This window comes from Equus asinus, chromosome 4, assembly GCF_041296235.1.
Source record: "Equus asinus isolate D_3611 breed Donkey chromosome 4, EquAss-T2T_v2, whole genome shotgun sequence".
NCBI lineage: Eukaryota > Metazoa > Chordata > Mammalia > Perissodactyla > Equidae > Equus > Equus asinus.
Genome location: NC_091793.1, coordinates 73407804 through 73431513, shown reverse-complemented (window position 1 = coordinate 73431513; position 23710 = coordinate 73407804). Strand labels below are relative to the sequence as shown.

The following is a 23710-nucleotide window of genomic DNA, read 5'->3' as shown; positions in this document are numbered from 1 at the left end:
TGGCTAGTGAGCATGTCCAGAAAGTCAGCCTGATTCTGAAGATCAGGGAGAGACTGCCCTTCAAAAAGTAAATGGGAGGTGGTTAGCACATGACCTGGTTCTGCAGGATTAGAAGTCATAAAAGCTTAAGAATTCTGCCACAAGAGGGAGCAAGAAATGTGGAGTACATGTATCCATAGAAGGTCTGAGAAAACTTCAGAGTCCCTAACAAGGATGATGGAAGATATTTTTCTCCTGAAGTTAGTCAGTAAAGACTGGAAGAGGTGACTATTGCTTCAAACATGAAGACAACAATGCAAGACTTCAAAGAATATGAAAGATTAAGGAAACATGACACCACCAAAAGGACACAATAATTTTCCAGGAACCACAGAACTGGAGATCTGTGATTTACTAGAGAAAGAATTCAAACTAACTGTTTTAAGGAAGCTCAATGAGCTATAAGAAAACACAGAAAGACAATTCAATGAAATCAGGAAAACAAACAAAATGAGAAGTTTAACAAAGAGATAGAAATCATAAAAAAGAACTGAACAGAAACTGTAGAGCTGAAGAATACAATGAACAAAATGAAAAAGGCAATAGAGAGCATCAATATCAGAATAAAACAAACAGAAGAAAGGATGTGTGAATTAGAAGACAGGACATTTGAAATTAATCAGTCAGAGGGAAACAAAGAAGAAAGAATGAAAAAGAGTGAAGAATGCCTACGTGATCTGTAGGATGCCATGAAAAGAAACAACTTGAGAATTATTATGGTCCCAGAAGGACAAGAGAGAAAGGAGGGAGAAGAATGCTTATTTAAAGAAATAACAGCTGAGAACTTCCAAACCCAGGGAGAGATTTGAACATGCATGTTCATGAAGCTCGTAAGTTCCCAAACAAACTCCACTTAAAGAGAACTTCTTCGAGACACATGAAAATAAAACCACCAAAAATCAAAGATGGAGCCTTAAAAGCAGCAAGAGAAAAGAAGCTTGTAACTTACAAGGAAACCCCACAAGGCTATTAATGGATTTCCAGGAGAAACCTTACAGGTCAAGAGAGGGTGGGATGATATACTCAAAGTGATGAAAGAAAAAAGTGCCAAAAATAAATACTGTATCCAGTGAAGTTGTCCTTCAGAAAGGAAGGAGAGATAAAGACTTTCCCAGACAAACAAAGCTGAGGGAGTTCATGACCACTAGATCTACCTTACAAGAAATGCTTAAAGGAGTTCTTCAAGCTGAAATGAAAGGACACTAATTAGTAACATTAAAATATAGAAAATTTGCAGCACACTGGTAAAGGCAAATATATAGTGAAATTCAGAATACTCTATTCCTGTAATACGGTGGTGTGTAAGCACTAACTCTAGTATAAAGGTTAAAGGACAAAAGTATTAAAAATAACAATAGCTATAATAATTTGTTAAGGAATATACAATACAAAAAAGAGGCAAATTGGGACATCAAAAACATAAAAGGGGCGAGTAAAATGATAGAGGTTTTTTGTAGGCAATCAAAACTATCAGGGTAGAATAGACAGTTATATCTATAAGATATTTTATGTAAACCTCAGGGTAACCACAAAATAAAAATCTGTAGTGTACATACTATTATCAAAAGACAAGAGATAACAAATGTTGGCAAGGCTATGAAGAAAAGGGAACTCTTGTACACTATTGGTAGGAATGTAAATTGGTACAGCTACTATGGAAAACAGTATAAATGTTCCTCAAAAATTTAAAAATAGAACTACCTATGTTCCAGCAATCCCACTTATGGGTAGATATCCAAAGGAAGTGAAATCACAATCTTGAAGAGATATCTGCACTACCATGTTCATTGCAGCATTATTTACAATAGCCAAGATATGAAAAAAAGCATGTGTCCATCTATGGATGAATGGGTAAAGAAGATGTGGTATATATACATATATACAATGGAATATTATTCAGCAATGAGAAAGAAGGAAATCCTATCATTTGTGAGAACATGGATGGATTATGAAGGCATTTTGGTAAGTGAAATAAGTCAGATAAAGAAAAATGCTGTATGATCTTGCTTGTATGTGGATTCTTAAAAAGCTGAACTCATAGAAACAGGGAACAGAATGCTGGTTGCCAGGGCTTGAGGGTGGGGGAAATGAGAAGATATTGGTCAAAAGGTACAAACTTTCCTGGGCCAGCCTGGTGGCATAGTGGTTAAGTTCATGCACTCTGCTTCGGTGGCCCAGGGTTCACTAGTTTGGATCCCAGGTGCGAACATTTGCACCAGTCATCAAGGCATGCTCTGGTAGGCATCCTACATATAAAATAGAGGAAGATGGGCACACATATTATCTCAGAGCCACTCTTTTCTCAGCAAAAAGGAGAAGATTGGCAGCGGATGTTAGCTCAGAGCTCATCTTCCTATAAAAAGAAAGGTACAAACTTCCAGGTATGAGATGACCGAGTCCTGGGAATCCAATGCACAGCATGGTGACTATAATTAAGAATAGTATATTATATACTTTAAAGTTGCCAACAGTACCTACTTAGCAATTTAATGTTAGGTTAGATTTTAATGTTCTCACCACAAAAAAAAAAAATGGTAATTATGTGAGGTGGTAAAGGTACTGACTAATCCTATTGTGGTAACCATTTCGCATTAAATGCATTTATCAAATCATCATGTTGTACAAGTTAAACTTAAACAATGCTATTTTTCATTAATTCCTCAATAAAACTGAGAACAAAAAAGAAATGCAAATTCTCATGTCTCACTTCATATCTATTGAATCAGAAACTCTGGAGGTAGGTCTCGGAAATAAGTTTTATTAAGCCTACAAGGTAATTCTGAAGACGCTCAAGTGCAAGAAACTGCCATTTCTCTAGGCATTTCTCATTGCCATTTCTCTTGCCTGTTGCCTCTTGAGTTTAGGGCAGATGGAACTAACTTCTATTTACTTCCTGTTTCTGAATTCCTGCTTCTCCGTTCTTTTGTAACTACCTGAATTCCAGATTGCTAACCTGTCCATTGATAAAAATTTCTTCTTGGTCAAACTCAGCTTGCCTGCCACTGTATGTCTAAGTCCTATTGAAACTGTGTGATGCCAGCGTTAATGGTATATCAGCCACATTCTACCAAGTAACAGCACTGCCACATTCCTCCTGCTATATCATAACCAATATCTGGGTACAGACATCCTGCAATGCAGAAGCTGATCTCACACAACAATTTGTTTCTTGTCATGCCTCTGAGCAATGGCATCCAAAAGGATGGATATTTAAGAAGTACTGTGGTGGGTGAAGACCTTGCTTATTGCATCGTCAATCATCTCTACTTTCCCCTCAAAGAATCCTTCGCAATTGAGGACCAACTTCAGAAATAAATCAAAGAATTTTCCTGGTAAAATCAATACTACAAGAGTTTTGAAATCTAGTGTCCTGCTGAATATAAACTACCTCATCGTCCCAGTGGTAGATGCTTAGTTGAAACCAGTGAGAGTTGTATAAAACTTAATGGCATCCTTGATGTAAACAGCTAATATAGCTTCAGTCATTTTGCATTTATGATCCTGCCTTTGAAACGCCAAGGGGAATTGCATTCTAGGGCCTGAAGGAAGTGTTTGTAGAGAACACAGAGCAAGTGCAAACCTCTGTGGGTTATATACGAGGTTAACTGCAGACACCGGGGAAATTTTTATTGTAAAGCCAAAGTCGACTGTTAGTTTTGGTGGAAAAATACATCAGAGACCCATGTGTATCTCTGTGTGTTTGTTTTTCTCCGTGGTTCTTCCAGTAGCCTCATTTCCCTTTAATGTATGATAAAACATGAGTTTGAGAAATGATTGAGATGTTGTCAGTGACTGGCTACCTCTTGGTCCTACCAATCTTCTGTGGATGAGGCTGCCCAGGGAGTGTGTTTGGAGGTACTTGCCCATGGTGCCGTTGGATGCAGGCACTTTCACAGTATTTCATAACTGGGACAAGGAAAGCCTAGTGTTTGCAAAATGTCCTGGTGCAGCAGCAGAGAGAATAAGACTGTATTTCTGACTAGGTAGAGCATAGTGTGAAGCAACTCATCCAAGGATTCCTAAAGGTAAACACAGCATCTTCAGTCCTGCACTGTTACCTACCAGAAAATGCCTAATCTTGATGGCATGCTCTGCAAATACCTGTGCAAATATGCAAATCTGAGCCCATTTGATGGACTAATGGGCAAGGTGCCAGGAGCCAATTGCACAAGGTTTTTACGTTTTTAGGATTTTTTGTTTGTTTGCCCAAAGGATTCTGGAAAATGACTGGAATTGGAAGGCCAGATAGGGTTTACCTAAGATATTGGATCCCAGCTTGGCCTAGTCACATATCTGAGCCATAAGGAGAGAAGCTGAAAGTACTGTTTTCACAAGGCACTCACTAAGGAAATAGAATTCAGGTGAGGAGAAGGTTTAGTGGGTGGGGGAAGTAGCCTCATGCTCACTTCTATGAGTGCCTTTGACGAGGCAAGCACAACAGTGCCGGGATAGCTCAACACGGCACTGGGGACAATGCCTACATCAGAGGCTTTCATGTTGTTATGCTGGCCCTGTTAGCAACAGAAGTAGTGAGGCGCTGCCCTTTCATAGCCCCTGATGGTCAAGGAGAAAAGTAGAGCAACTCATCATGAGCCCAGGAGACTCAGAAAGGTTACAGAGGGATGATGTTCTGGGAAGAGTACCAGCAGATTTGGGACATTAGCTTTACATGACCCTATTCATATTTAAATATAGTAAAGCTTGAATTACACAAGAAAATTCAGGTCTATGAGTCCATTAGCAAGTCAGTCTTGCTTCTCTTTTCTCATGTCATCTCTTTGCTGCAAACCTTCTGGAAACTCCTCTCTTACAGTATATACTCTAAACACCTTATCTTGGAATTCCAGATGACTAAGTTTGTCTCCATCTAACTCAGTGATCTTCCCACTCCACTCTAAACAGCACTTTGGCTACATATTGATCTCTATAGTGTCCTTTGGTGTGTGTCTTCTCTCTACCTCTCTGCATATCCCTTGCTTATCAAAGCCCAGGTCAAGCTCTGCCATTTCTTTGAAGCTTTTGCTAATCACCTCTACCCACAGTAATCATTCATGTTCAAGTCCTTTCTATCTTAGTCTCCTATTTCCTTCCAATAGTATTCATTTAGCTTTTAGCACACATGACCTTATTTGTTAGTCATCCTTTCATGTAATATTTTGTTCTTCTCCCCAGTTGCATTGCAAGCCCATTTACTTCTCCTCAGCCTCCTGCTGGGCCTGGCCCACTGTTGGGCATATGAAGTTGTAAGGATTGTTGCATGATCAAGTTACTAATGATCTGACATTGGTATCTGGGTGTGATTGTCTCATGCTTCATTTTTTGTTGAGATATGGGAGCAGAGCAGAAAGTTCCAGTAAATGGCTTCTCAGCAAACGAGCATATTCTTCATTACTTTGGCTCTCACTGATTCTTGCCCCTCTGGTGTCCACCCCTGCTGACTGGGTTTTCAGAACATCTCAGCAGTGTGTGGTTTGAACCATTTGCTGACTTTACGAGTGGGAGTATGGTGCCCTGGAGCAAGGATGAAGTCATTTGGCTCATTTTCATTTTTGAACATAAGTTCCCTGAAGCTAGATTTGTTTTCTTAGAATAAAGTCATATAATCACAGTGTCAGAGGAGGGAAGAAACTTATATGTTTCATTATCATTGTCATCTTTTTCGATGAGTCAGATGAATTTGGGTTTGAATCATGGTTTTACATTTATGATAACTGTGTGACCATGGACAGGTCAGTAACTTTCTAAGATTCTCTTCCCTCACCTGCAAACTGATAATATTTCTTACTTAGAAAGTTGCTAGTAGAGAATAAGTGAGTTAATATATGTGATGTGTCAGGAGTCCCAACTGACATACAGCAAGTACTTAATAAATGATAGTTATAATATCAGTTATTATTATCAACCAAGTAATTATACGATGCATATTCCTTGTAATAGGTACCAGAGATACAAAAGAGTAATCATACATTGTCTTTTCCCCAAATGCTGTTAAATTTAGTTAGAGAAATTGAACATAAATGTAAAAGTTTGACCAAAATGTATTGAATCCTTCTTTTGTGCAAGGTACTAGGACAGATCCAAGCTATACAAAAATGACACATATCCCGCCAACTCCCAAGGAGGTGTCAATGCACCCAGGGAAGCATATGTGATTTGCAGTGACAAAATAGGGGAGTTAGGAGTGTATACATTACGTGGACATCAGAGTCCTTTTGTCGGCAAGTAGTATCCTTGAAAAAGCTCAAACTGCCTTAAGCATTAAAGGTAATACATTGTTTTTAACATCGGTAAGTTCAGACTAAGGACCTCAAGACCACCAGTCACATCTTTGTCTGTGTTAATTAAGTCATAAAATGCCTAAAAAACATGGCTCTATGAAGTAGACCTGCACAGGGTAGAATTTGGGACTGGTGGATTAGTAGTTCAGTGTCATCAAGGACTCAGATTTTTTTCTGTGTTTCCTTTTTGCCATTCACACTGTTGGCTTCAAACTTTGGATTGCAGTTTGGTTCATAATGGTCATTGAAGCTTCTTGTTTCCTATCTGGAATGATAGATTGATGATAGATAGATACACAGATACATAGAGAAAGTTGATGAAAGAGATAGAGAACCAAAAGTCTTTTAGTCTGATTGAGTCAATATGTTCACTTAGACAAGTATAATATCATGTGATTGGCTTAAGATTGGGTCCCTAAACCATTGATGATCATCATTCCCTTAGACTTATCAGGGTGCACCTTTGCAGCTAGGGTCAGTACCCTAAACCACATGGCTGCTACACAAGTGAGAGAGAATGGAAAATATATTGGAAGTCAAGCACAATGTCCAGAACTGGGCCTCAATACAATAGACAAGTTGACTTATGGCTTTATTTATGCATTGTTTCCTTTTATCAACAATCTTCACGATATTCCAGCTTCATGATTTTTTTTTAATGGGCTAGTTACTTCATAATGCTAAAATGTATTATCTCCCATCACAATTACAATGCCTAAATTATATAAGCCATCCCTGGTGGTCTAATGGTTAAGATTGAGTGCTGTCACCACCATGGCCCAGGTTCATTTCCCACACCACCCATCTGTCCATTGTCATACTGTGGCGGCAGTGTCATATTGCTGTGATGCTGAAAGCTATGCCACTGGTATTTCAAATACCATCAGGGTTACCCATGGTGGAGAGGTTTCAGCAGAGCTTCCAGACTAAGGCAGACTAGGAAGAAGGAACTGACCACTTACTTCCAGAAAACTGGCCATAAAACCTTATGAATAGCAGCAGAGCATTGTCTAATATAACACTGGAAGGTGAAAGGATGGTGCAAAAAGACCCAGTAGGGTTCTTCTCCGCTGTACACAGGGTCACTAGGAGTTGGAATCAACTGGCTGGCACTAACAGCAAAATTACATAAACGCCCTGGAAGAAAGTGGGTAGTGTCAGTTAGAGAAATGATGGAGGGGGGTTTGTCCTACTGGCCTACTAGCTAAAGGAAATTTTGTTATTTTTATTGTGATTTTCTAAACATCTCAGTATTTTATTTCAGTAGTCTTCTTCGGAATACAAGTAGGACACCCATTAGCTATCTAATCATCAATAGTGAGAAATTAATTCTGGAAAGAATTACTCGGACTTAAAGGATAAATAGAATTTTACCAGGCAAAATAGGTTTCCCAGGCAGAGGGACCATCATAAGCACAAATAAAGAAGCATGAAATTATGTGATACATTTGCGAAAGGGTGAATGCTCCAGGACTGTTAAAGCATTAGGTTTGTAAGAATGGAGAGTGATCAGAACTGAATCCAGAAATACAGTTCGAAGTCTGTACCAGACTGTTTCTTAATCGCAAGAAAAGATGCTAGGAATAGCTCACAAAATCTCCTAAAAGCCTGAAAAATCAGGCAGGCACAGAAAGCAGGGAAGAAAAAGAGAAGAAAGGCAGCCAGAGTCACTGTCAATCATCCCCAAAATTAGTCCTGGGTTGACACCATTGTCCCCACCGCTTCTCCCACAGACACCACAAATACTGGACACTGGACACCATTAGAAGCTCTACCATTGCTGCTCTTGAAAACTGCTTCTGCTGCTGCTGTCCCGCAGCCAGCATGAATCTTTTGCTACTGCTTCGAGTCATTCATTCCCAGTTCAGAGTGAGACACAAACATACCCGAGATGTCAGTTATGTGCCTGACACAAGGGATGCTCGTAAATTGGGGATCAGCTCCCATGAAGGCTCATATAGTAGATAACTCCCCAACCTTATAACACATTTATAATTAATTCTTTAGACAATGGAGGATGCTACTGTTGATGGTAAAAATGATGAGGAGAAGAATGATAATAGTGACCGTCACCATTTAATTAATGCTTACTTTATGCTCATCCTCAAAACAACTTGATGAAGGGCATTCTTGTTCCCATTTTACGTATGAGATGCCTGTCTTACAGAAGTTAACTTAAAGAGGGAGGGGCATGACAGATCTGCTCTAGGAAGATCCCTTTCATAGCTGTGTGGAGGAGGATTAAGGGTGTAGAGAATGTAGCCAGAGACACTCAAAGGAGGAAGAGAGCCTAAACAGCGGGGGAGAGGAAGGATTAGAGCAGCTTTCTGGAACTTCAGAGCTCCTCAGAATCACCTGGAGGGCCTGTGAAGACACAGGTCGCTGGGCTCCAACCCCAGAATTTCTGATTCAGCAGGTCTGGCTGGGGCTCAAGAATCTACAACTCTAACAAGTTCCAAGTTGATATGGCTGCTACTGGTTCAGGGACCATATTTTAAATTAAATGGACTTAAATTAAATGAACTAAAGAACTGTTTCTTTAACCTCAGCAATATATGGACTCATTTTAATGCAATACATCAGTGAGACTACCAATACCTCCCCTCTATTTTTATTACGATGTCACTTAAAAATATACAGATATAAAATTAGGTATAAACTCCTTATGCTTATAGCTCATATACAACAATAAAAGCTAACCTATATTTAAATTAAACACAAACAAAAATATAAAATTAATAAAATTCAAATTAATGTTAACTTTAATGTGACATATTATTCTGCTGGAATTAAAAGACCATTTTGCGTTTAAGAGAAGAAAACATATAACTTCAAAACCAATTTTGTTTTTATCTGTTTTTGTAATACTCGTGTAAGAAATGACTATTTGCATAAGTATATTCTACAAAATGGTATTAATAACTCTCAGACTCTGTATCCAACATTATACTTAATCAAAACCCTGCCAGTGAGCATTACTATACTGGCAGTTTTAATAAGATGATTCCTAGTATCTCTGTGAAGCCAGTTTCCTGTGCATTCTAAGAGAATTGTGACATTATTGATATCCAGATTAAATAGTTACCTAATGCTGTTATTGCTAAGCTTGGGAATATAAAAATTTATTACATATTTACTATTATGCTTTTACTGTTAGTGATCTGTCACAAGTGATATGTGCCACTTGTGACAGATATGAATCTTTAATTCACACAAAGATGTGGCACTGAATGGAAAGACACATGTGTCATTAGCTGTTTTAGTTCAGCATTTCCTACTACCATATCCTACGCGATAATTCGATTTGACTTTTGCAGTTCTTTTCTCAAACTAATGCAAAACTTTTACTATATACTATTTAGCATCTGACTTCATTTGGGTTCTCCAGAGGCAATCCCCAAGACGAGGACTCTAATGAACAGAGTTTATTAGGAAGAGTTCTCAGGAAAAACTCATAGGGGAATAAAGGAACAGGACAGGTAACAGAAGCAAGCCAGGTAAGAGCCTGCTGTGAAGGAAAGTCCTGAAGGTGATAACTTTGACTTAATCCTTCTGGGGAGCTCTGGAGACAGAGTAGCTCACCCTCCAGAGTTCCGCTGACTAGGGACAGGGGAGCCTAAATACTTATGCTCATGTACCCATCACACTCATCAGTCACTGGATAAAGGACGCCCTTAGAGAGACATAAACTACCCAGCATTTCAGGAAAGTAGGCTCTGGCAACCTGAGGGCAATGCTGACTGTTGGTGCTGACTGTTGGGTGTAAGGGTAGGCCATGAATCAATGCAGGAAAATTGTGAAGGGATTGGAGAGGCTATGAGTGAATCACTGATAGTGTCAACTATGACATCTCATGACACTATTTGGCTTTTACTTTGAATATGAGGATCAGTTTATTGCCTCTCAGTTCCAAATCCACCCTTCTTTTCTCTGCTTTGTGACACTGGAGCTGGACCAGGTAAACATTTTCATTACTGGATGGATCCTTGTTAGGTTTTGTCAATAGAAGATACTGGAGGAATACTGCAAACATAACAAGAGGAGAGGCCTTTTACCCCTGGTTCCCATGTGCTGTTTGGGGAGCAGCTGCCAGGATGTGAGAAATGAGAAGCCCAGTAGAACTCACCTCAACAGCCTTCATGCGCCAGCTGTAGCCTGCACCATATGTTTTTCCTACCACCCACAGACTGTTCCTGTGGACCAACTCAGGCCCCCTCACACCTTTCAGCAAGTTCTCAGCCACCCAGAGGGCCATTCCTACGAACCTGCTCTAGTTCATGCCCTCTGCCAAGTTTTCCCCCAGCAGCTTTACACTCTCTGCAATGAGGTCTGAATCTCAGCCTCGGGTGTGTTCTTCTAAGCACATAATTCCTTTCTTGCTCATTTTCTCTACTTCTACAGGTTGTAGCTTCCTTTTGCATTTGATATTTCTGTATTCTTTGGAATCCTCTTTTACGTCTGTTGATAGTTAACCACCTTTCAGTAGTTGACAATTCTTTGTATTTTTCTCCTTCTTCAGATTACCGATGTCATTTTGTCTTCTGATTGGATCGTGATGGATAACAATGGACACTGAAATTGTGTCATGCTTAGTTATAAAGTTTTGTCAAGCTATAATATGTAAATTTTTCCAATAGGGAGAATTTGCAGATTTCCAAGAATATGGTAAATATCACTTTGAGAATTACAGGATGAGAAAGATATTTTTTTCTGAGAAAATTGACAGAACTTGATAATTAATTGAATTTTAGCATCTAAGGAGAAAACAAAATGAAAGAATAAAATGTTTTACTTTGAAAGACTTGGTGGTTAATGATTGTGCCAGGTAGTTCCTCCAAGTAGCTGCTGATCTCAGAGTCACAAGTGAAGGGGATTTATTGGGAGAGAGGGAAAAGGAGGAGGCAAGGAAAGTCTTCAGACCATGATGCAGATCCAACACCTGTGAAAGGAGATGAAGAAGGAAGGAGGACAGAATAAAGAGAGCTTCAGACCTCAGTATAGCTCTGAGAAAGCCTTGACTTGTCCAACAGGGAGCTCTGGTACAAAGATTGCCTATAGGCCTACCCATGCTTATAAACCATCTATATATTCTCCTCCAATGCACAATAAAATATAGAGTCTTTATCATGGTTTACAAGGCCTTACACAAATGGACCCCTGATATCTTTCTTATGTTATCTCCTACTACTCTTCTTTCTGAATTACTCCTCTGAGCCACACTAGCCTTCTCACAAATCCTTGGACACCTAAACACACTCTTGCTTCAGAACATTGCACTTATTATTCCTGAAGCCTGTTCCTTCCCTCAGGTATTGGCATGGCTTGCTTATTCATTTTCTTCAAGTCCTTGCTCAAATGTCACCTTCCCAGTGAGACATTCCCTGTCAATTCTATTAAAATAACACTTCCCCCCATAATTCTCTGTCTCCTTAAATTGATATGTTTTGCATCTTCTCACTCATCATCAGATGAAATACTGTTCATATGTGTGTTCTGTGTATATATCCTCCCACTACAATATAAGCTTCATAGAAAAAAAGAACTTTGTTTTGTTTACTGTTATATGCTCAGCAACAAGAAGAGTTCTTAACACATAGCAGACACTCAATAAATATTTGCCAAATGAGTGCATGAATTAATTAATTGATTAAGCTGAAGAGGTAGGCAAGGACCAGATCAGACAAGGCCTTGTGGTCCAAGATAAGGATTCTTCTAAAAGCAAATTGTTTTTAAGCAGGCAGGCTGACATGATCAGACTGGTTTGTTAAGGAGTTCATTCTGATTGCAGGAGAAAATGTAGGATGCAGGACAATAAAATAAAAGGTGATTATGATAATCCTGATAAAAGATGATACAGGCTCAGACTAGGATCGTGACGGTGCAGATAAAGCAATATGAACATACTTGAGAGGTATTTATGAGGGTGAAATCAATTGTGAAATATTGAATATTGATGGATAGATAATAGGGAACACTGGAAATAATCATGTTTTACAAAGATGATCATGAGATCATTCCTGACCATGTAGAGCTAAAATTGAGACATCAAGGAGGCAGATGGACATTAATGTCTGGTACTCAGAGGAGAAATCTGAGCTGATGATATAAGTTTATATGCCATCTACATAAAGATAGATATTGAAGCCTCAGGCATAGATAAAATTGCTAAGGGAGAGAGTAGAGAATAAAGTAAAAGAATGTCTAGTAGTGAGCCTTGAAGAATGAAAATAGTTAATAACTAGGCAAAGGATTGTGCTTCCACCAAGGAGCCAGAGGGGAAAACCACATAAGTAGGATAAAAACTAAGAGATTATTGTATTATGAAAATCAAGAGAAGAGATTGTTTTAAGAATGGGAATGCCAAATTCTGCTGAAAGATTAAATAAAATCCAGTTGGATTTAGCAATATGGAAGTCCCTAGAGACCTTGCTGAGATTTCATGGGGTAATGAGACTGAATATTGCTTGGAGTGGGCTGAAGAGTGAGTGAAAAAGAAACACAGTTGGCAACTAGAGTCAACCCTTTCAAGAGGTTTGGAACGTCTGGTTCCAGGCAAAATGGAGTAAGCACATTCAACTCTATCTTTCCCAATAGTTACAATTAAAAACCTTATCTTAAACACATTAATCAACTGTCAGAGACTCTGAGGGATTGACAAAAGCAGGTGGACCAGATAAGAATATCAAGACTCAAGGTATAACTAAGCAGTTAGTTAGTTAGGGATTTTTTTTGCCTCCTATATATCCCAGTTTCAATGCTAAAACAGCCCCAAACACAGAAAAGTCAACAAGTATAAACAATAAAATCCCCAGGAAAAGTTTACTCTGTCTAGCCAGAGGACTGGGAAGAGGGGTCCCCCATGAGACAGAATTCTTTTGACTTCACCTGCGCTTCTCAAGTGAGCAGTACTGAAGAAGTGGTTTAATTCTCTCCCTCTACCAGCAAGGCAGATGTGGACCCTGAGGATCAAACTCCTTGAGATCTTCCCACTCTGCACTAAGTGTATGCCAGCAAGGAAATGGCATCCCTTCTCTTCCCTACCTTACTACTGCGGCAAAAATGAATTCTGTAGGATAGAGCCCTGTTGACTCTCCTCACCCTATACCAAGCAAATGGCAGCAAAAGACATCATCCCTGAAACTTCCCACAGGTGCAATGGCAGTGAACTCTGCAGGGTAGATTCTTATCAGTTCTCTCCACTGCACACTGAGCGAGCACTAACAAAGGATGAATACCCTCCCGCTTTCCCACTGGCAACTAAGGCAGTGTAAGTGCAACCAAGGAGGTACAAACAAAGAGGCAGAACCCCTCTCCTTCCCACCATCGTAACGAAGCCTGCAGGATGGAACCTGGTAACAGTGTGAGAAGGCCCAAGACCCCAACATTATAGCCAGAACGCCAGGAAGAGGGAACTAGGGGAATCAGAGCATGGGGGTGTGGATAACGGAAAGTAGATAACTAAAGAAAAGGGATATTTAAATGTACACTTAAAGTCAAAGACTCACCCCTGAACTGCATATGCATGAAACTGACTGGAAACAATACTACAAAAACTTTTAAAAATAAATTCACATTGGTGCAGGAGCCTACATTAAAAAAGTGGACCAGGGTGTGCAATCTCAATCTAACCAGATTAACTGGCTGCTAAAACAAACAAAAGATAATCAACATTGTGTAGATGATTTAAACAGAAATCAGAGTATCATGTCGTGATATCCAAAATATACAGTATACCCAAGATTTCTTAATACACAATGAACCAGAAAAACCTAACCAACTCTTAAGGAGAAAGACAATGAATAGATACCAGCCCCAAGATTAATCAAATGTTAGAATGAGCATATAACAACTTTAAAGCTACTATTGTAACTACGCTCTAGGAAGTGAAGACAAATACTCTTAAAAAAAGGTGGAAAAATAAAAGTTCTCAGCAAAGAAATATAAACTAAAATAGAGCCAAGAACCAAAATAAAGTTTTAATACAAAAATGTAATATCAGAAATAAAAATTCACTGGAGGGGCTCAAGAGTAGAATTTAGAAGACAGAGGAAAAAGTCAGTAAACTTGAAGACAGAGCAATAGAAATTATCTAATCTGAACAACAGAGAGATAAAAGGCTATGAGAAAAATTTTTTAAAAAGCTCAGGTATTTGTGGGACAACAGTCAAAGGTCTAACATTTGTGTCATGGAGTCCCAGAATGAAAGTAGAAAGAAATTGATGCAGAGAGAATATTTGAAGAAATAATAGCTGAAAACTGGCCACATTTGGTGAAAGACATATATTTACAGATCCGAGAATCATTGAAAACTCCAAACAAGATAAACTTAAAGAAAACTATGCCCAGACACATCATAATTAAGTTGCTACGGAAAAACAAAGATTTATAAAAATCTTGAAAGCAGTCAAAGAAAAATGACATCTTACATATTATAGGACAAAGATTCAAATGACTGCAGATTTGTCATTAGAGACTAGGGAGTCCAGAAGACAGCGCAATCACATTTTTGAAGTGCTGAAAGAAAAAAACTATCCACTCAGAATACAATAACAAGTGAAATTATCTTACAGGGATAAAAGCAAAATGCAAACATTCTCAGATGAAAACAAACAGTCTTGCCTTAAAAGAGATGCAAAAAGGTAGTTCTTCAGGTGAAAGGTAAATGATAGCAAAAGAAATCATGGACTGCCAGGAATGAAGTTAGAGCAACAGAAATGGTAAGCATGTGAGTAAAGAGAACAGACTATATTTTATCTCTTATATTTTTTAAAATTATGCATGACCATTGAAAATAGAAATCATCACATAGTCTACGGGATTTTCAGTGTATGGATATGTAATACATATGACAGCAACCTCATACTGGGAAGATGGTAAAGGGATCTATATGGTTGTAAAATTCCTATATGTTCCTTGAAATAATACAACATTATTTATAAGTAGAATGTATTTAGTATGTATATTATAATTCTCAGGCTAACCACTAAAAAAGCACAGGGGCTGACCCCGTGGCCGAGTGGTTAAGTTCACACACTCTGCTTTGGCAGCCCAGAGTTTCACCAGTTCAGATCCCAGGTGTGGATATGGCATCACTCGTTGGGCCATGTTGAGGTGGTGTCCCACACGCCACAACCAGAAAGACCTACAACTAGGATATACAACAAAGTACTGGGCGGCTTTGGGGAGAAGAAGAAGAAGGAAAAAAAAACTACACAAAAATACATAGTCAAAAAATTAATAAATAATTAAAACAGAATTTTGAAAATATTCAAATAATTCAGCAAAAGAAGGAAAGGGAAAATTGAGGAATGAAAAATAGAAAGGATAAACAGAGGGGCTGGCCCCGTGGCCGAGCGGTTAAGTTCGCGTGCTCCGCTGCAGGCGGCCCAGTGTTTCGTTGGTTTGAATCCTGGGCGCGGACATGGCACTGTTCATCAAACCACGCTGAGGTGGCGTCCCACATGCCACAACTAGAAGGACCCACAACGAAGACTACACAACTATGTACCGGGGGGCTTTGGGAGAAAAAGGAAAAAAATAAAATCTTTTAAAAAAAAAAAAGAAAGAAAGGATAAACAGAAAATGTGTGGTAAAATGATGACTTAAATACAAGCATAATAACAATTATATTAAATGTAAGTAGTTAAAACATGCCAATTAAAAGACAGAGACTGTTGGATTGGATAAAACAAACAGACGCAACTCTACGCTGTCTATAGAAAACCCACTTGAAATATAATGGTATAAATAGTTAAAAAAAACAATAGAATATCAATGCAAAGACTAACTGAAAAAAACTGGCGTGGCTATCTCTAACACAGTAAACTGACTTTTGAACAAGGAAAATCACTAGAGATAAAGAAAGACATTATGTAATGATAAAAGTTAATTTGGGTTAATTAATCAAAATACATTACAATCCTAAATATTTATACATGGAACACAGGGCTTCAAAATGCCTCAAACAAAAACTTAAAGAATTGAAAAAAGAAACAGATAAATCCAAATCACAGTTGGAGACTTAGGTATTTGTCTCTCATTAATAAATAGAATAAACACACAGAAAATCAGCAAGGTTACAGAAGAACTGAACAACACCATCAACCAACCTGATCTAATTGTTTATAGAACAACCCATCCTATGGCAGCAGACTATACATTTTTCTCACGTGCATTTAGAACCTTCACCATGAAGACCACATTGTGGCAACCAAACAAACCTCATTAAATTTTAAAAAATTAAAATTATTCAAAGTTTTCCAACTATGCAAAATAAATCTAAAAGTCAATAATAGACTATTGTGAAAATCTCTAAATATTTCGTAATTAAATAACACACTACTGAGTAATCCATGAATTTAAGAAGAACTGTCAAGAGAAATTAGAAAATATGTCGAATTGAATGAAAACAAAAATACAATAATGATGCAACCAAGGCAGTGCTTAGAGAGAAACTAGTAGCATTAAATGCTAATATTAAAAACAAGAAACGTCTCAAACCAATAATTTAAGATTCTGCCATAAGAAATTAGAAAAATAAAGTAAGTACAAAGGAAACAGAAAGGAAAAAATAACAAAGATCAGAACAGAAATAATGAAATTGAAAAGAGAAAAAAAAATGAAACCAAAAGCTAATTCTTTCAAAAAATAGATAAATCTTTAGTCAGATTGACCATTTTCCTGGTCAAAAAGAGAGAAGACACAAATTACGAATATCAGGAATAAAAGACAATGCATTATGTGGCTGGCCCAGTGGCACAGTGGTTAAGCTCATGTGCTCCACTTCAGCGACCTGGGCTTTGCAGGTTAAGATCCTGGTCATGGACCTATGCACCACTCATCAAGCCATGCTGTGGCAATGTTCCACATACAAAACAGAGGAAAAATGGCACAGATGTTAACTCAGGGACCATCTTCCTCAAGCAAAAAGAGGAAGATTGGTAACAGATGTTAGCTCAGGGCCGATCTTCCTCACCAAAGAAAAAAAAGAGAGAGAGAGTGTACATTACTAGTGACCTCACAGATATTGAAAGGATAATAAAAATATACTATGAACAACTCTATACACATAAATTTGACAATTTAGAGGAAATGGACCAATTCCTAGAAAGACACAAATAATTAAAACTCAAGAAGAAAAAAAAAGTAATCTTCTGTCTTTTAAGAAAACTGAATTTGTAGTTTTAAAACTTTCTAAAAAAATAAAAGAAGAAAGTGCCAGTCCCAAATGGCAAATCCTACCAAACATTCAAGGAAAAAATAATGCTGATTTTTCCTTATGTCTGCAGTAAATAGGAAGAACACTTCAGAACTCATTTTATGAAGCTAGGAGTATTATCCTCCTATCAAAACCAGACAAAGACAGTATAAGAAAAGAAAACTACAGACCAATATGCTTCATGATCACAGGTGCAAAAGTCCTCAACAATACATTAGCAAATTGAATCTAGCTATGTGTAAAAAGAATAATATATCACAAAAAAGAGGAGTTTATCCTGGGAATGCAAGGTTGATTCAGCACCCAAAAAATCACATTAACAAATTTAATGAGAAAAACCACATGATCACATTAATAGACACAGAAGCATATTTGAAAAGAATCTAACATCCATTCATGACAAAAACTTTCAGATAAACTAGGAATAGAAGTGAACTTCCTCAATGTAAAAAAAGCATCTACAAAATTAATTAATTAATTAATTAATTCAAACTATGGCTAACACCATACCTAAAGGTAAAAAACTAAATACCCCCCCACTAAAATCAGGAACTAAGCAAGGACATTCGCTCTTACCACTTCCATTCAATATCATACTAAAGGCCTTAACAAGTGCAATTAAGACAAGAAAAAAAGTGTAAGGCATGCAGATTAGAAAGGAGGAAGTAAAACCATCTCTGCTCAGAGACGGCATAATCGTCTACAGAGAAAATCCTGAGGAATCTATAAAAAAGTTCCTAGAACTAATAAGTAAGTTTTGCAAGGTCACAGGACACAAGATCAATATGCAAATGATTTCTATGCACTAGCAATAATCAGAAATCACAATATTTTTTAAATTGCAATACCTTCAAAAATATGAAATATTTAGGAATAAATCTAAGAATATGTATACGGAATCCATATGCTGAAAACTATAAAATGCTGATGAAAGAGATTAAGAAGACCTCATAAATGGAAAGACATGTATAAATGGATCACAGTGGTTGAAAGGATAGATATATAGACCAATGAGGGCGTTTAGAAAATCCAGAAATCGATCTACACAAATACGGCCGATTTATGTTTTAGAAAAGTTCAAAAGCAATTCAACGGAGAAAGTATAATCTTTTCAATAAATGGGAGTGTAGAAAATGGACATCTGTATTCAAGAAAATGATTCTTGGCCTATACTTCTCAAGACAGACAAAAATTAACCCAAATGGATTATAGATATAAATGAAAAAATGTAAAACTATAAAAGTCTTAGAAGAAGCCTTGGGAGAAAAATTTTGTGATTTGATTCAGGCAAAAAGTTCTTAGATATGACACAAAAAAATACAATTAATAAAAAAAAATTGAGAGTCAGCTCTGATGGCCTGGCAGGTAAGTCCAGTGCACTCTGCTTTGGCAGCCCAATTTGATTCCCCGACGTGGGACCACACCACCTGTCTGTCAGTAACCATGCTGTGGCAGAGGTTCACATAGAAGAACCAGAAGAACTTACAACTATACACAACTATGTACTAGGGCTTGGTGGGGGGAAGGAAGAAAAAAAGGAGGAAGATTGGCAACAGATGTTAACTTAAGGTGAATCTTCCCTGAGAAAAAAAAGTGGGTGGAAACTCTTTTTTAAAAATTGATAAATTGGATGTCATCAAAATGAATGACTTTTGATCTGTTAAGGACACTGTAAGAAAGTAAAAAGACAAGCCACAGAACAGAAAAGAATATTTTCAAATCACATATCAGACAAAGGACTTGTATCCAGAAGATTTAAAGAAACTCTCAAAACTCAACAATAAAACAAACAATTCAATTTTTTTTAATCGGCAAAATATTTGAAGAGACACTTCACCAAAAAACATACAGACAACAAATAAGTGCATTAAAAGATGTTTAACATCATTAGTCATTAGGGAAATTCAAATCTGATCCATAATGAAATACCATTGCATGTCTATTAGAAAGCTAAGATTAAAAAATACTAACAATACCAAAATTAAAAAATACTGATAATATTAAGTGATAACAGGGATGCAGACCCACAGGAATTCTGGTGGGAATGCAAAATCTTTCAGTCACTCTAGAAAACAATTTGGCTATTTCTTATGAAGATAAACATATGCTTTATTTGACCTAGTAATCCCACTTTTGGGTATTTATTCTAGAGAAATAAAACTTATGTTCACTCAAAAACCTAAACACAGAAATATGTAGCAATATTATTCAGAATTGCCAAAAACTGGAAAAAACCCAAATATCTTTTAATTGGTGAATGGATAAACAAACATCCACACAACAGAATGCCATTCAGCTACTTCACTATTGATTAAAGCGGTTACTCTGTTTAGTTCCTGGTTAGCAGGAGTCTAAGCACCTGCCCACACGCAGTTGTCCTGACACTCTCCAATCATCCATGAAAATAACCTTCCACCATCCCTTAGAGAAAGAAATGACTTTAAAGTTTTTTGAGTCTTTTGTTGGTTTTTTGTTATCGTTGTTGTCCATTTGATTCAAGGAAAATCACGTGATTACAAACAACTCAATTATTTCAAAATACTTTCATTGAGGTCAGTTGATCATTTAAGTGCTGAAACAGACCAAAGCGAGTTTAATCAGGATATAAAATAAGGTTGTGTGTATAGCACTAGTGTGTATAACTAGGGTTAACAGTCCAACTAACGACCAGACACCCCGGTGCAAGGCATGCGGCCAGCCCCCATGGCCCGTATCTAGACATATCAGTTGGTCTCTTTTTACACTGAAATTCCTCCTAGTTCTGCTCTTCTTGCATCATACCTTGCCGCTTTTCTCTCCTCTCTTGGATCTGCTGCATGATCCTGCTGCATGTGTGTTCAACTTGCCCTGGCCTCTCAGACTACACCTGCTTCTATAAAGTCTGTAACTTCCAGTCCTGCTCCAGCCCTGCCCTGGACACGGCACTGGCCCAGGTCTCAGTAACTTGGTAAACACTGCCTGTTGGCCCTGAACGCTGTAAAAAGGACTCAGACCAGATCTGCCTGGAGAAAGTGGCCTTGGCATAGGATTTAGAAAGAAAGATCGGGTTTTCTGAACACAAGGATAAAGTCATTCTAAGAAAGCAACATAATATGTGCAAAGACTCCATGATAAAAGAGAGAGGTGAGGGGAAAATCCATGTAGTCTAAATGCTAAAGCACAGCAGCGATGTTTGGGGACACGCTATACTGAAAAGCTAAGCTAATATTCAGACCCGTGTGCTGCAGCCTCTGCTTCAATCAGCATATCTAATAATATTTCAAAGTTCAGCCTTCTCATGCAGGGAGATCAGTTAAATAATGAACTTTCAATAACAGCACAAAGTGTCATCAGGTTAACAGACACTTCTGCCATTTTCTCCTGCACATGCTAAATAAATCCATTTGGTATTGATCTCCACAGGTAAGTTTCAGCCTTAATGTAATTCTTACTATCAAAGCAGAGTAAACAGATAGTTCCTGAAACAACTGAACATGTTATTTTCTACTCATCAGATGAGTCCTCTATAGATTACTAGGAAACCTGATCCATTGGGTGTTTCATTACACAGGTTACCAGCTTGGAGGTTTACCATGTCCAGCTGGAGCTGAGCTACAGGGGCTGAATAACAATGAAAATATAAGAAACTCTAAGGGAAGGAAAAAAAGGCACATAGGATACAGCCTAGGTTCTGGCAGATTTCTGATTTGTGATCCCTGCCACTACACAAAGAGAACAAGAAAGGAAGATTTCTCACTCCAGGGTTCTGGCATTTGACCCTGTCATTTTATGTAGCAATATCCCCATATGGGCACATTGTGGCCAACCCACTGGGCAGACCGGTCTATACCTGGTTAACTTCCCAATGGCTGGAGCTTGAGAACATATGGGGATCAGTTCCATGTATATACCATTGGCTTCACTCGTCTCTGGGTCATTTCACATGCTGTCCCTCACCAAGAGCACTCCCGGACTCAGCATAACCCACTTTCATAGACTTAAGCAAGAGGGCCCCTTTTCTGGTGCCATGTTTAAAGCAATTGTTCTCGAAGAGTTCCCAGAATGGTAGCATCAGCATCACCTAAGGACTTGTTAGAAACGCAAACTCTTGGACGCCTACCCAGACCTACTGAATCAGAAACTCAGTAGGGTGGAGCCCAGATATCTGTGTTTTAACAAACCCTGCAGATGATTCTGATTAATCTTAAAGTTTTAGAACCACTTCTTTCAGGGCCCTAGTCTGGTCCTCTTCTTGTGGTGTCCCTCTCCAGAAAATGGGAATCCTACAGGTCATGCCTCCTCCTTCCAGACCTTACTGTGGGTACCTGGAACCTCAGAATTCCCTGTCTTCAGCTTGCTTCCAGGGTCTGTCTTCTCTGGGTCTGTCCTAAGGGTTGGCCTTGCCACAGGTGTCCACACCCCTAGGCCTGAGAGTTGGTCTAGAGGGAGCTGGGCAGGGAGAGATCATGTGGATGGAGCTGTGCACACAATGCCCCACACTGAGGGATCTGGGGGCAGGAAACAAAGGGAGCTTGTCTGTAACCAGGAAGGGGTCAAAGATGAGCTCTCCCTGTGCTGCTTCATTTTAACATAGAACTTAGAGTGCCTGAGAAGTCTGACTTTGAACCCAGCTTTCCAGGTTGTTATGAAGGCATATTTTTCAATGTAGGAGAGATAAAAGCTACTTGACTTAACAGTTTCATTTCAACCTTCAAATATTTAGACCTATGACATGTAGGTTTCTATTTGTGCACTTTTCCTAGACCCTGAAAAGGTTAAGAGAGGCTGTCTGCTTTACATATTTGCTTATCTTCTGCTTAACTTTGAGGCCTCAGCTTAAAAATCTTTTCTTTGCAGAAGCCCTCCCTGATTCCCTAATTTATGCTCTTAGTAGAGGCCTTTGATTAGTGCTTTCATATGTCTCTGTAATTCCTTACCCTATAACTTCATAAATTGTACTATCAACTCTTATTTAGTTATATGCCTGTTTCCCCTAATAAATTATGAGGTCCAGGAGGGTACGTGTTCTATATCCAGCACACAGCACAGCATAATGCCTGGCATACAGTATACCTGGTAAACAATAATAAAGAAGTGAATTACAATAATAACAAGAATAGAAAACTTATATAGCCCTCATTATGTGACAGGCAGTATTCTAAGCATATTTTATGTATTAATTCATTTAATCATTGCTATAACCCCATGAGACAGATATTATCATTATCACCATTTTAAAAATAAAGAAACTAAGTCCAGAGAGACTAAGAAGCTTCCCACAGTCACACAAGTAGCAGGATCAAGATGCAAATCTGAGTAGACTGGATTTTCTGGACTCTGAATGAGTGAATGAATGAGTGAGTAAATGAATGAATGGAAGAGGAGCCAAGAACTAGTATAAGGTATATTCTAAGGAATGTTGAGTTTAAAAAACAGACAAGCCAAATTTATCATCGAAAACAGGAAACAAATCCAAATTGTTCTAGAGTTGGAAAGAGAGCGATCCAGAGAAGCTCTAAGAGAGAGGCTCAAGGCCGTACCTAAAACAGAGTCTTGAAGCCTGATGCTTGTTTTCACTGACTTCCAGTCACATGGTAATAGGTCAGCCCTGTTTAGAAATGCAGAATCAGTGCAAGCTATTTAAATATTCCAAGTTGCCCATGGCCCTACATCTAAATTTTTAAATGGAGTTCTAGGATCCTCTGATGCAAAGGAGTGTCATCCTTAACTTCATACTTATACTTTAGGGGTTGAGGGTATTTGGTAACAAAATGATCTCCAATTAACATAATGTCATGACCCAACCACCAGTAGAAACCAGTATAACAATGGAGCAGGAAAGTGTACAACATTGCAGACAACAGAGCACAGCTCACCCTTTGCATACAGTGATGCAATCCAATCTGACATTTAACTCTAAGCAAGGGCATTTCTGATGCTCTCAGGAGGCATAGACTTTTCCTAGAGACTCAAAGCATATTTCATAGTGATTGAGTGGCAGACACCAGAATCAGATTGCTTAGAATAGACTCCTGACTCAAACTTTTAGAAGCTATCAGGCAGCCCTGGGCCCATTACTTAAGGATTCTGAGCTGTAGTTTCCACATTTCATTACAGTGTGAACAACAATACCTCCCATCTTGGGCGGGTTTGTTGTGAAGATGAAATCGGAAAATTCATGCATTCAGTAAATATT

The 23710-nt window shown here is 38.3% G+C and overlaps 1 long non-coding RNA gene across 3 annotated transcripts in view; it reads right to left on the bottom strand.

Moving 5' to 3' along the window:
• LOC139045103 (uncharacterized) overlaps nucleotides 1-23710 on the bottom strand; it is a 54646-nt gene that overhangs the window by 12501 nt on the left and 18435 nt on the right. The window lies entirely within an intron of this gene.